We start from the raw sequence: 12,529 nt of genomic DNA, 5'->3' as shown, positions 1-12,529 counted from the left end.
CGTAATGGTGCAGAAAACGAGCAAATATCTCATTGATAATGTGGAGTTTGGGTCTGTATTCACCTTCTGTACCTCATTTGAATAGATAGATTTTTTTAGGGAAGATGGATCTTTTTTTTTTTAGTTGAAAAATATAACCTCTTGTGACTCGGCAAGTTTCAAATTCATTTGGGGCCTACTCAGATACCACCTTTGTATTCAGATGCAATAAGTTCGTTCCCAAGCCGGTTGCTACTGAGCACGGTGCAGGTCGGCTGGTACACAGTAAGACATCCAGCGTTAATCAACTCCTATGGGGACCACATGTACTCAATAACTCAGAGTTGATTTAACACTGAACGACATACTGCGTGCACCAGTGCCTTATGGCTCTGCTGGCACCGCGTGCATTTGTCATCAGATGTTGACGTTTCTCATTTCAGACAAGATTATTATTCAATTTGTGCGGGGGGATGGCAGAATGACAGGCTTTTCCTTTGTGTCGATGACATCGCAGGAGATTGACTCGCTGCACTGTCCAACCTGGCGACCAGTTCATCTGCATCACATCACATCTGCCTCGTGACTCTATTACGAGAAGTCATTCTATGGTACAGTTTCAGCGACGGGAGCAGGGGTGCGCCATGACATTAAGATTCGCGTCCGACGTGAGCAGAACCCCGCCCAGACGAGCTCTGGAGGCGGCTCAGACCGCATTCGGGCACATCAACAGTGATGCGATACTGGAGAGATTCTGCAGCGATTCCCTGCGTTCGGACCCCAGTAAGACAGACAGGTTACGTGAACCAACGGGTCACCGTAGCTTAAGCGACGTGTGTGTCTAACTCCAAACTGACAGAGGCTTCATCTTTACACTGCCCTGCTTCGCACACGGGCCCCGTTTTGAGCCCTTTCAGGGGCTTTTCCGGCCTTTGTGGGAAAGCAGTAGCGCAGGAAATGAAAAATGAAGGGGTGTTATTCCCCTGCGCTCGGAATGTAGCACGGGGTCATGTCCGGGCACGTCTGAAACCTGCCTTGTGAAACTGATGAAAAAACTGAGGAAGAGACTGGCACCCAAAAGACAGGGGCGCAAAGAGAGGACTGGGAGAAGAGGTGACCTCTTTAGTCTACCTGAGGAGGAGGAGGAAGATGAGATCGAGGTGGAGGAGAAGGAGAGGTGTGAAGTCCACTGACCGACAGCGAGCCCACAGGCTCCAGGCTCGGGCACAACGCCCCGCTCAGGCCACGCGGTTCTGACAGCGCACCGGAGGGGCGGCTCGGGAACCCGCCCGGGCGTGTCTTAGGGGGCGTGTCTTAGGGGGCGGTCCATGGAACGTGACGCATCTGGCATGCACCAGCTCCTCGCTTGCACCTCAGTTCGCACGCCCGAACTGCTCACTTCACTCACGAGTTTCATCTCAGAGCCCCATCGACCGAGTTTCACAAGTTTGTTCGCAAGATACTTAGCCACAGAAAAGTAGGCGGGGTTATATCACTGGGGGGGGGCTCTGGTTGGGGGTGGTTGGGGGCGGCTTCCTCGAAGGTCCTCCAGGGGCGTAGCTAAATAACGCTCCGTCCGTACCGCCGCGGCGAAGGCTCGAGGAGCTGCCTTTCGCCGGCCGTCGCCGGGGGGAACGAGCGAGCGGCGGCTCGGTTCCGTGGGGAGGGGAGGGGCGGGGATGAGCCCTGAAAGCCGGCTGATAGCGCACGCGTCCCCGTCCCCCCCCGGTTTATCGGATCGCTCGGGGAGCCAGAGTAAACGGCGGCGAAGCTAAACGCCATTGATCCGGCTCCCCTCGCCAAAACGCCGGCTCCCCGCGGCCTCTTGCGACGGCTCCCGCGCCTGGCTTCTCCTTCGCGTGGACGCAATCAAAAACGCCGATCGATATTTACCGTGCAGGAAGCGAGAAACCGCCGCTATTTATGTAATGGGGGACGAGAGAAAGAAAAACACCCCTATTCTCAGATTACTTTGTACTGAGTGTGCAGAGGCAGCTTCTGCCTGTCACAAAAATATAAAAAGGTTTCTTTATGTTAGAAAAGAAAATGGTGCAACTAAATGCGATGTGACGCAACTAAAGTAGTTAACTTGGAGTAAATACTTGTATTTTTTTTTAAGACAGGAAGTAGGGAATGAATAGAGGAACAGGAAGTGAAGTGAAGTGAAAAATGCACCGTCTGAAACGTTTTCACAAACGTAGTGCATCTCATACTGCAACAAGCTGCAATATCACCCTCTTTAACCCCAGCAGTTTGATAAAAAAAGACATCTCTGATGTTAGCCATCTACAGCAATTCGGTGGAATTGTTTAAACTGCGCAAATGCACGTCTGCGAAAGACGGAATCGCGAGGAGCAAGGCAGCCGCTTCTGCCACGAGCGTGTCGGCCGCACCGGCCAGAAACGCCCGTCTGAGCGCCGCCGTCGCCGTAGAGACGGCGGCCGCGCCGAGCCGAGGGGGAGCGGAGAAACACAAGCACCCTCAAGATACAACATAATCCATCTCCGGGCTCCGTTCGCTTCGACGCCGAGAAGAAGCAGAACAGGCACGGGGGTGGGGTGCGTAATACAGCTCTCCGCTCCGGTCTGATGGCCTATTCACAGATTTCAATGAGGACTCCCCCAAGTAATGAGTCCCCCCCATTCAGATTTCCTGACAGGAAATCCAGGAAGTGGAGCGATGGCGGCGTGACCGGGGCGTCTCTGCGAGGCGGTCGGTGAGGGGGGCGGGAGGAAGCGCGCGTCGCTAAATGTGTCCCGGGCAGCGGGCTCGGCAACAAAGGCCCGGAGTCTGAAACGCGCAGGTGCTGGGACAGCTGGGGGCCTCGCTCGTTTCGCATTTTCCGAAATAAAAAAAAAATGAAAAAATTAAAACGGGTTTCTGTCAGTGAATCTTAAAGGCGTACTACGCAGGATTTTTAGCCTTGCTGCGGTCCGTTCGTTTCCAATCGAAGAGGTCTCTGCCTCCGTCCTCAACCCCGCCCACTCACCTATGCTATGAGGGCAAGTAATACTCTTGGGCGCAGCCAGTTGTAGCCAGATGGACAGCTAGAGGTAACGTTGCTGACTGGACTAATAGAGAACGCGGCAGCAACTCTGTGTCGCCTTTCATCCCCTTGGTGAACTTCAGCTAACGCCATCGAGGAAAAGCTATTCCGCGGTTGAGTCTATTTTCTGAACGAACTCTCTGTCGGCTTGCCGTTTTATTATGTGACTTCACATCGTAAAGATGGGGAATTTGCTCATTTCCATTTTCAAACAGGCTTTTCTCTTCCACGGGTCATCTGCTTGGGGCTGTCGAACCTGCAAAGATAAACAAAATCTCTGTGTATTGCGCCTGCCATTCGCCCACTGAATAACAACCCCCCCCCCCCCTTTTCTCTGATAACCATGTTGCCATCTGCAACATTGAAATTTGCTTCCGGATCACTTGATTGCCAGATGCAGCCTCCATTTTGATGTGGGAGCTCCTTTGATGTTCACCTCTCCAGGAGATAAGAACATTGATGGGGTTGGGGGGGTTGGGGGGTTTGGGGGGTTTGGGGGGTTGGGAGGGGGGGTGTGGATCTTTCAGCTCTCACGCTGGCTAGCTGCACTGACGAGGTAGGGGCATAAAAATGAGATTCGCCGCACGCCGTCATGCAAACCTCAAAAGATGCTTTCGCTCGTCTCTGCGATCGCTGTGAAAATGTATGCCGGCTTCCATTACAGAAATGTCACCGGTTTAAGCAATATGGTGATAAAAGCCATTGCATTTTTTAGAGAAGGGAAGCGTACAGCCGCTGTAAATAAGTGCGTGTGAGGCCGCGGGGAGGCAGATAGCTGATGTGAGGCTGTTGCCAGGGACGATATATATATGTGAGTTAATATGCATCGGGGCCCGTAAGAGTGAGCATGAGAACCAGGTACAAAAATCTTCTTGCCTTTTTTATTTATTTATTTATTTTTTTAGAAGAGTCAGATTTTGCCTTGTGTGGGGCGGCCTTTGTCCTTCGTTCACCGAGCAGATCGGGGTCAAATACGTATTTGTTTTGGATTCAAATACTTTTCTGTGCTCTACTGATCTTGCCTGGTGTAATTGAGCCTGCCAATATGACCAGAGGCAGGGTTTGCACTTTTTGAGAGTATTTAATTGGTTCCAATACACCAGACAAGACCAGTAAAGCGTAGAAAAGTACTTGAATGCAAAACACATACGTATTTGACCCAGGTCTGTCGCCGAACTTTCTAGGAGGATTTTGAGTGAAGTCTGCACTCATAATGAAACACAGGGGTGAGTCTCTCCAGGTCTCCCTTCACAACAGGAATATCAAACTCCCAGCCCACTCACGAACCCCGCAAGTTCCACATTTATGTGAAAAATACAATTTAATACGGCCCATACGTTTGTTTTTAATGAGGATTTCTTAATTACTTTGTCAGTGTAATTGTTTGTGTAATTTAAATCGCGATGCTAATCACTTTGATATTTCCGAACGTGACTCATCACAGCATGCGCAACAAGTGCGACCCGAGAACAGAAACCCCTTTTCAAAATGTCATCGAATTAGCCGCTGCCGATTTATACAAGTGTCCTTTAGTGTAAGCCTTTTCTTGGTTGGTGGTTTAAATACCGCTATTGTTTTTGCCTGCCAATTTTCTTTGTTTGTTTTTTTTTGCCTTCCAATTTTTCCTACCGTTTTCCTTAGTTAGTATTTGAACAGCTTCCTTAACCCAACAACAGCAACGACAACAGCAATCACTTCAGCCCAATAATCTCACGATAACATGAGCATATATCCACTACCAGTGGTATCAAAGTCAATACGCAAATCACGCGTCGCAAACAACCGCTCGGCAGATGTCTTCGGCGTGAAATTTGAATAACAATAAATCAAAATGACAATTATTTTTATGAGGGAAGATAAAAACTGCGAGTCATTTTAATTTGTTACGAGTTCGGTGGATTTCCAAAATGTAATCTTCCCAAACCCGAAAGGAATTTCGATCAGGAGCGCAGACAGTTTCAACAGAAGTGGCTGCTGGGATTTTTTTTTTTTTTTTTTTACGGAACTCACTCGAAAATGGCACCTGTCTGACCTGCACTGGAGAGATGAGCGGGAGAGGTGAGCCACAGAGCTTAAGAAAGGGGCGAGCAATGCAGGAGAATCTCTTCCAGAGCACAAGAGAGGAATCGGGACGTGGCTGTTGAGCTAAGTGGTGAGCGAGATGACAGCCAAAGCAGGAAAAAAACCGTTTATCGATACGGGCGCTTCTGAAAAACCATAATTCATTGGACAGTGACACTTTTTTTGTTATTTTGGTTCTGTACTCTAGCACTTTGAGTTCGAAAGGATACCATTACCGTGAGGTTGAAGTGCAGCCTGTCAGCTTTAATTTGAGGGTATTTCCATCCATATCTGATGAACCGTTTAGAAATGACAGCACCTTTTGTACAAGGTCCCCCCATTTTAAAGTACTACAAGCATTTGTTGAATTGGCTTCACAGATGTGTTTCCTTAAGCAGGTGTATTAATTTGTGTCGTTAGTGAATGTAGAATGTAGAAGAGAGCTGTTGATGTCTAGACTTGATTCTAGACTTTGCAATTGCCTTTGGAGATTGTTGTTGGGGAGTGACAACAAGGGGAAGACCGATATATATCAGCGAGTGCAGCGACGGACTCGGCTAACGAGCTAGCATAGCGACGCTTGGGATCGGCTGCGCAACTCGCCCGCGGTTTTCGGCACCTGAACGGAGCGCCAGCAGAAGCGACGATGCTGAGATGGCCACGGGCGTCAGGGGCATTAACGGCCATTTTAAGGCGACGGAAGAGTCGCGCAGTTTAATTCCGACGCGCCCGCCCCGCGTTTCAGCTACCGCGTGACAACGACCGCGAGCGCTGGTCGGGTCTGGGAGGGAAACGCACAGACGCCCCCCCCCCCGCCCGTCAATGAAGGGGAGAAAGGACGGACTGGTAGCACAGATTCGGAGAAAATAGGCAGCACACATAATCCGGATCCTACAATTGTCCCGTGTTACATTACTCACCAGAAAGGCACTTTGGAGCAAACGCTTCAGATGTGAAAACGTGGCGTCCGTCGAGCCGAAGTGCATCGATCACATGACGTCCCCGGGGGCTGGCGGTGGCGGCAGCGCTGCGTCATTCTGGCGGGAAGGGACGAGACGCGGAGACGCGTGGCGCTTTTACCGAGCGGCCCCAAAACGTTGCGGGTTTTCGAGGTGAGAGCGGAGGTGAAGTGTCTGAAAGGACGTCAAACGGAAGTCAAAATGGGGGCTCGGGAGCTTGATATTAAATGGGGCGATGGATCAGGCGCTCCTTGTTCGCTCCACGCAGGAGATGAACGCCCTGAGCCTAAAGCGGCGGGGGACAAAGACGTTCTCCATGCGGCCGAGGCTTTCCGAGAGAAAAAACCTCTGCCATTTCCCAGCATGCAGCTCTCTCCTGTGGGGGCGGAGGAGGCAGCACTCGACGGTAAAGAGCACGCCACTGCGATCGAGAAGTTACACCGGGAACCCGATGACTTCAAGACCCGCCGCGCCACTTTCCTGGCATTTTACAGACGGCTTCTCTATCGACGGGGACGGTGCCCCCGGGTTCTCTACAAATGGAGCTCGCTCACCCGAGGTGCTACGCTAAGCTCAAAGCCAAATTCAGAGGCACAGGCACAAACAGACATGACTGGACCGTTTCTGAGAGAATTACCTCCCGCCCTCCCAGATCCGTAAAAAAAACTCTGCTCAAGCGGACCTTGTGTCTTTCGGGGAGCGCATAGCTTCATGAAAATCCTTTTCCCACCGCAAACATCAGTCAACCACAATACAGGCCCAGGCTTAGTGATGCCCATCTTGAACCCACACTGAGGACTGGCATTTCCCACATAGTAGACGGAGGTACTAATTATTATTATTATTATTATTATTATTATTATTAGTGTGTACAAAGCGTTTTCAGCAGAAGTGAATTAAAAAAATAGCCAAAAATTATTTTTTTTAAAAATAGCAAAGTACAAAAACAATGAGAATCACGGCGCTTCACGTTTTTGTAATATTTGCTGTTTCCCTGCTATAAGAAGACAATATTATGACTGGCCACCAGGTAATCCGAGTTTGAAGTGCCTCTACAGGCAGCAGGAAGAGGAGCGCTGTGGGTCGCTGTGCGCGCACACCGGCGTTTCCTGGAGGCCAAATATATCAGCGTTTCACTGCAGTCACAAGTACAACAATTTATGCACAAACATTTTGAAATTTTAAGTAATGATGTTTTGCTTTTTATATTTAAATTTTATCACAAAATCTGCAAGGCTGCCACTTTAAATAAAAAACGAAAAAACGTCCTTGTACACTGTTTTCGTTTAATGTTCCAGCTCCTTACGTCTTTTCCTCCTTTTTTTCTTGTTTAATTTTCCCGCGGTGGTAAGTTGGGCTGTTTTCAGGGCTGCCTCTCTCTCTCTCCCTCTCCCCTCCCTATCTCTATCTCTCTTTCGCCTCTCTCTCTCCTTCCTCCCTCTCTCTCTATCTCTCTCTCTCTCTATCCCTCTCCTCTCTCTCTCTCTCTCCTCTCTCTCTCTCCCTCCCTCCCTCTCTCTTTCTCTCTCTCTCTCCCTCCTCTCCCAGGTAGGCCTATATTAGCATTCATATTCTTTCAGAATTATCGCTCCGCTTCGCAAGGCCTTCCAGGTGTTTCCATTGTGCATTCGCACGTTAAAACGGCCTTGACCCTGAACTTATTATCGCTGCCTTGAAGCGTTCCGTGAAAAATGATCTTAAAATTAGCCGGTCCTTCAGATTTTACATTCGCTCGGCAGAACGCGCCGACGTAGAAAGAGACCGTGTCGTTCGTGATTTACAGTTTGGGAGCTACTGACGGCCGAGTCCCTGAACTTTAAACGGCGAGGCGGAAGAACGCGTCGTTCAGACACGCGGTACCCGTCGGAGATTCTCTTCGGTCTCGCACGGCGGCGCCCTCTGTATTCACATCAAACAATTAAACAACCAAAGCGATCGGATTTTAAATCGCGGGGACAAATCTCCCCGGTAACGTTCAAAGCTTTGAACGGCCAGTTCAGCAATGGCTAACGGAAACTCACATAACGGGCACTTTTCGTCTGCGATCTGCCGTTTCAATGCTGTGTATGCTATCGAAAAGCACTCACAGTCCCTGAGAATGAACGCATCTGAGAAAGAACACAGGCCGGGAGCAACAGGTTTGAAGTCTTAGTTCAACTTCCCACATTTCCAGCTAACAAACAAGCTTTTCTCCTTGTCACGTCAAGGCTACACGGTATAAATGCCCAGTGATTATTCAACTCTAACATATGAGTCCAACAGGGACCATAATGTGCTCTGTAAGAGTGAACTTAACACTGAACGTTCTACCGTGTCCTTTACGTGGTCAAAATGTTTTGTTATGCCTCGCCCCCTTCAACAATCGCAGCCATTTAACTTTATCGATTTTCAGCCAGGACAATTTAAAAAGCGAGTTCTTCACTATTTTAGCAGCGTATTAAAATAGGTGCTTTTCTCACCAGTGGAGCATCGTGCAGTTTAGGCCAGCCACGAGCGTCAAGCCCAACTCAGAACGCAGAATCAGCTGGCGGCCCAGGTGATCGATGACGTTCGACCTATCGCATCCTCGTCCACTCACATAACGGGGCGCTGGGTTTAAAAGGACTCCCCCTGCTCACGTGGCTGCGTCCTGCTGCGTGCATGCTCGCTGCAGACCGCTAGGCTCCATTCCTCACGCGCTTATCAGACTGTCCTTTATGGGGGGGGGCGCGGTGGTGCAGAGGATGGCTCTATTGCCTCAGGGCAGGAAGGTCCTTAAAAGTACAATAACGTTCCATAGATACAAACAGATACCAATGAGTACCTTTTACAAGAAAAAAAGGTACAGATGAATTATGTATCGCTGGCTAGGGGTACAATTTTATGTACCTAGAGAGTGCCATCCCAGTGACAAGCCTATGTGCCTTTTTAGGCACTTTTTTGTACCTTTTTTTCTGAGAGTCTAGAGTAAATCAACACACACACACAGGCACACATACACATATACACATACACACGTACACACTTACACAGACACACAAACAAATGCACAGACACACATGCACATATTTGAATCGGAAAGGAAAAAAAGAACCCAGCTTGCAAAGCCATATCAAGCACCAGGAGGTAACAACAGCATTTACAGAATGTCACTGTCAATCTGCAGAACTGCTGGAGTAAGCTTCTTCCACCCCATTCACCCCCATGTAAATCCCAATGCTCTTTCCTACAGAGGTTCCAAGCATGGATGATACTAGTCAGGATGGCCACTGTGAACTCAGCTCTGCGTCTGAGGTGCCAGTGGCAGTCAGCTTTCGACCGCTGACATCACAAACCAATCTGCATAGATTGTGCCTGTCCGCTATCCACTGTTTTACTTCCTGGAATTAGAGTGGATAGGTGCACACACCAGCTGCAAAGCCAACCACTGTTGATTTTATTGAACAAACAAAATCCAGCACATGTTTTGGTGTGCTCTTCCAGGTTTGGAAAAGGCTCATATCTAGCAAACCTAGAGGGCAAACACAACTGGGCTTTGGAAATTAACCCTACAAACAAACCAACTGTGAAAATGACTATTCCATGTGGCAGAGGTTGCCAAGCTCAATACTGGGGTCCTGTGTGTGTGTTTGTGTGTGTGAGTGCTGTGTGTCTGCATGTGTGCGTGCTTTCTGCTTGTTTGTGGTGTAGGGGGTATGTGTGTGTCTGTGTGTGTGAGAGAGTGCGTGTGCTTGTGTGTGTGTTTTCTGCTTGTATGTGGTGGAGGAGCTTTCTGTTTGTCTGTGTGTGAGAGAGATTGTGTGTGTGTGTGTGTGTGTCTGCACGCGTGTGTGTGTCTGGTGTGTGTGCGTTCTGTTTGTTTGTGGTGTAGGGGGTATGTGTGTCTGTGTGTGTGAGAGAGTGTGGGTGCGTATGTCTGTGTGTGTGTGTGCACTGTAAGGCACAGCTGAGCATGTTGTGTGTGTGGTGTGTTTACAAGTATTGTGAGTGCGTTGACTTTTGTTACAGCTAATCTTTAAATAAAGTCGTGCATTGCTTTCTTGCAAACCCCATCACAAGCTCTAAGGGGAAATGTTAGTCACACAGCCTTTGTGTTTACAAATTCAGTCATAATATTTGCGTGTCAACCTCAGTAAATCAACACACCAAAAATGTATCTCTTCATAGGGCATGTACGGTTCAAACCACAGTCATCACAAACCAAATCAATATTGACAGGCCCTACACTGCATGTAACAGTGATTTGGCATAAAAGTCTACATTCAGTATAAAAAAGTACGCATCAGGACTAGTTTATACACAGTATGCGCAGTCCCAAAAAAATTCTGAAGGCAGCTGTTCATCGGTATGTACGGCTGATTTGAGTGACAGTTGTAGTTCTGGAGACCGGGGTTTTGATGTTTTTTTTTTTGTTGTTGTTTTTTTTGTGGCGCTTCAAGCCAAATAAATAAAGAAAGACAAATAATCACGTACTCCGCGTGTCAGAGCCGAAGGGGAAATCCGCGCCGTTGTCAGCGACGACAGAGACGTCCCTCAAAAAAGAAAAAAACAAACAGGAACGGGACGCGTCGAGGCTCCGTCTCGACAGCCCTCGAAGCGCGAGGGGCGGCGAGTACCGGGAGATCGCTCGCTACGACAGAGACAGCCGAGAGACGGCGTGTCACGGCGGATATTCCGGGGACTGATCTCTACCCCCCCCCCACCCAGAGGAGTCCGACTTGACGTGACTCCCGTCAACAAGGTCACTCCTCGAATCTCTGCTAGCCCCCACCCCCCTCGCTAAAGCCGGCCGGACAGCCTTCCTTGTCAGTCACGGCGGGATTGAAGCGTACAAGGGCCATCGCCGGATCGTAACCGAGCGACACAAAGGGCGCGTCGTGAAGAAAAAAAAACGTGCACCTCCAGTATTCAGCAATAATTCTACACTGCTAAATGGATTGTTTTATTGAAGATTTGTGCATGACACTGCCTATGCACTCTCTCATTAAACTTCTCAAACTATCTATCTCACTCCTTCAGATTGTTGGGTGCTTTATTGCGATCGTTGGTAATTACCATCATCCTTTTAGCTGGCATTACCCCTTTAAAAGGAATATCACTGTTTGTTTTTCCTACTACAGTATATGTTTTTTTTATGGGAACAACTGTCTGACACAAAGCCTACGGGCATTTATGGAATTGGAAGAAGAGAGCTGCTTCAGAAGGCACCACATTACCAATCCAAGAAAAATCAAGCCCGTAAGGATTTTTTTGCAGCACGTACAAACGTACGTAAAACTGTAAATATTTATTAGTCAACGGGTATTAGCATGAGAAAACGTAGAAACATCGCCCAAATTCGGCACGTGAGTCACAGCGTTACGCAATTCAGGATGCGACCCTAAATTTGCAAAGCCCCGTCAGTTTGCCAAGTTTGCTTCCCTCGTCAATACTGCTGCGAACACCATCTGCCGCGAGCGAGGAGCGAGGCGCGTGGTTCCACCTTCGACAAGCTCCGCGGCCAGATTTAGAAGAAGCGTTCAAGCCTACACGTCTAGTTGAAAACATTTTTTTAAAAGTCTCTAAAGCTATAAACGACCGCTCTGGTGCTTCCGGCAGCTTTGCCGTTCGCCACGCTTTGGTTTGTCATCGTTGAACGTCCTCCACATTCGCGTCCGAGACCTTCCCCGCCTACGGAACGGGTTTTCTCACGCTGTTCCGTGGCTTGGCGACGCCCACTCGCTCCCGCCCCCGCTCCCGCTCCCGCCGCTCCCGAGGTTCTGAGTCAGACAGCCACGCCGCCGGGGCTGGAGCGCTCCACCGCACGGCCCTCTGGGAAAAAAGGGTTGGAAAACCAGCGGCGGCAGCGACGCGTTCGAGCGAGCTGTCCTCTCTCTTCGGCGATCTCCCTCCCCCTTTTCCCTCTCCTGTTTCGAAACGAGAGTTTCTGTTCGACGGAGTCGCCAGGCGCCTGAACGCTCGGGGGTTGTGCGAGCGGTACACCGACACGAGGAAACGCACGACATCGCAGTTTATTTCACGGGCGCTTTTATCCGCAGGGACGTACGATAGGCGCACGCCGAAGGTCGCCGACGCCTGAGCTTCCCCACGCGGCCCTGTGCACCGAGGGGCGGGGGGCGGGGGGGGCGGGGGGGGGGTTAACAAGCGGACGTACCCTCTCTTCAATTTCCCGCAAAGGCCGTTTTCGGATTGTTTGGGGTTCAGGCCTCGCTGTTCCGCACAAAGGGCTCCGTCACTCCGTTTCGTGTCGCTGTCAGATTGCGGGAAGCCGACGCGAACTCTCCCAGCGAGCCCTGGCTTTATATTCCGCGCGTCAGTTCTGACAGCGCGACACCTTTTTTTTTTTCCCTCATTCATCCGGAAACGCGCTCGCCACCGAAAAGCACTCGGCTGCAAGGAAAGGCAAAAAAAAAAAAAAAAAAACACATCAACGGCGAGACGTCGAGTTCCGGAAACCACAGCGCTACCGTTGCTACGCTGACATTTTCGAATTTCGTCACGTTTT

At 49.7% G+C, this 12,529-nt stretch overlaps 1 long non-coding RNA gene across 1 annotated transcript in view; it reads right to left on the bottom strand.

The window, feature by feature from the left end:
• Positions 1-1,791: 1,791 nt before the first annotated feature.
• Positions 1,792-12,529, bottom strand: part of LOC135242023 (uncharacterized) — a 32,506-nt gene continuing 21,768 nt past the window's right edge. The window contains exon 3 of the long non-coding RNA XR_010326202.1: positions 1,792-3,281. This is a non-coding gene — a long non-coding RNA (uncharacterized LOC135242023). The remainder of the gene's footprint in view (positions 3,282-12,529) is intronic.

This window comes from Anguilla rostrata, chromosome 16 (assembly GCF_018555375.3).
Source record: "Anguilla rostrata isolate EN2019 chromosome 16, ASM1855537v3, whole genome shotgun sequence".
In the NCBI taxonomy this organism is placed as follows: Eukaryota; Metazoa; Chordata; class Actinopteri; order Anguilliformes; family Anguillidae; genus Anguilla; species Anguilla rostrata.
The sequence above is the reverse complement of the archived record's forward strand: the minus strand, read 5'-3'. Positions and strand labels throughout refer to the sequence as shown.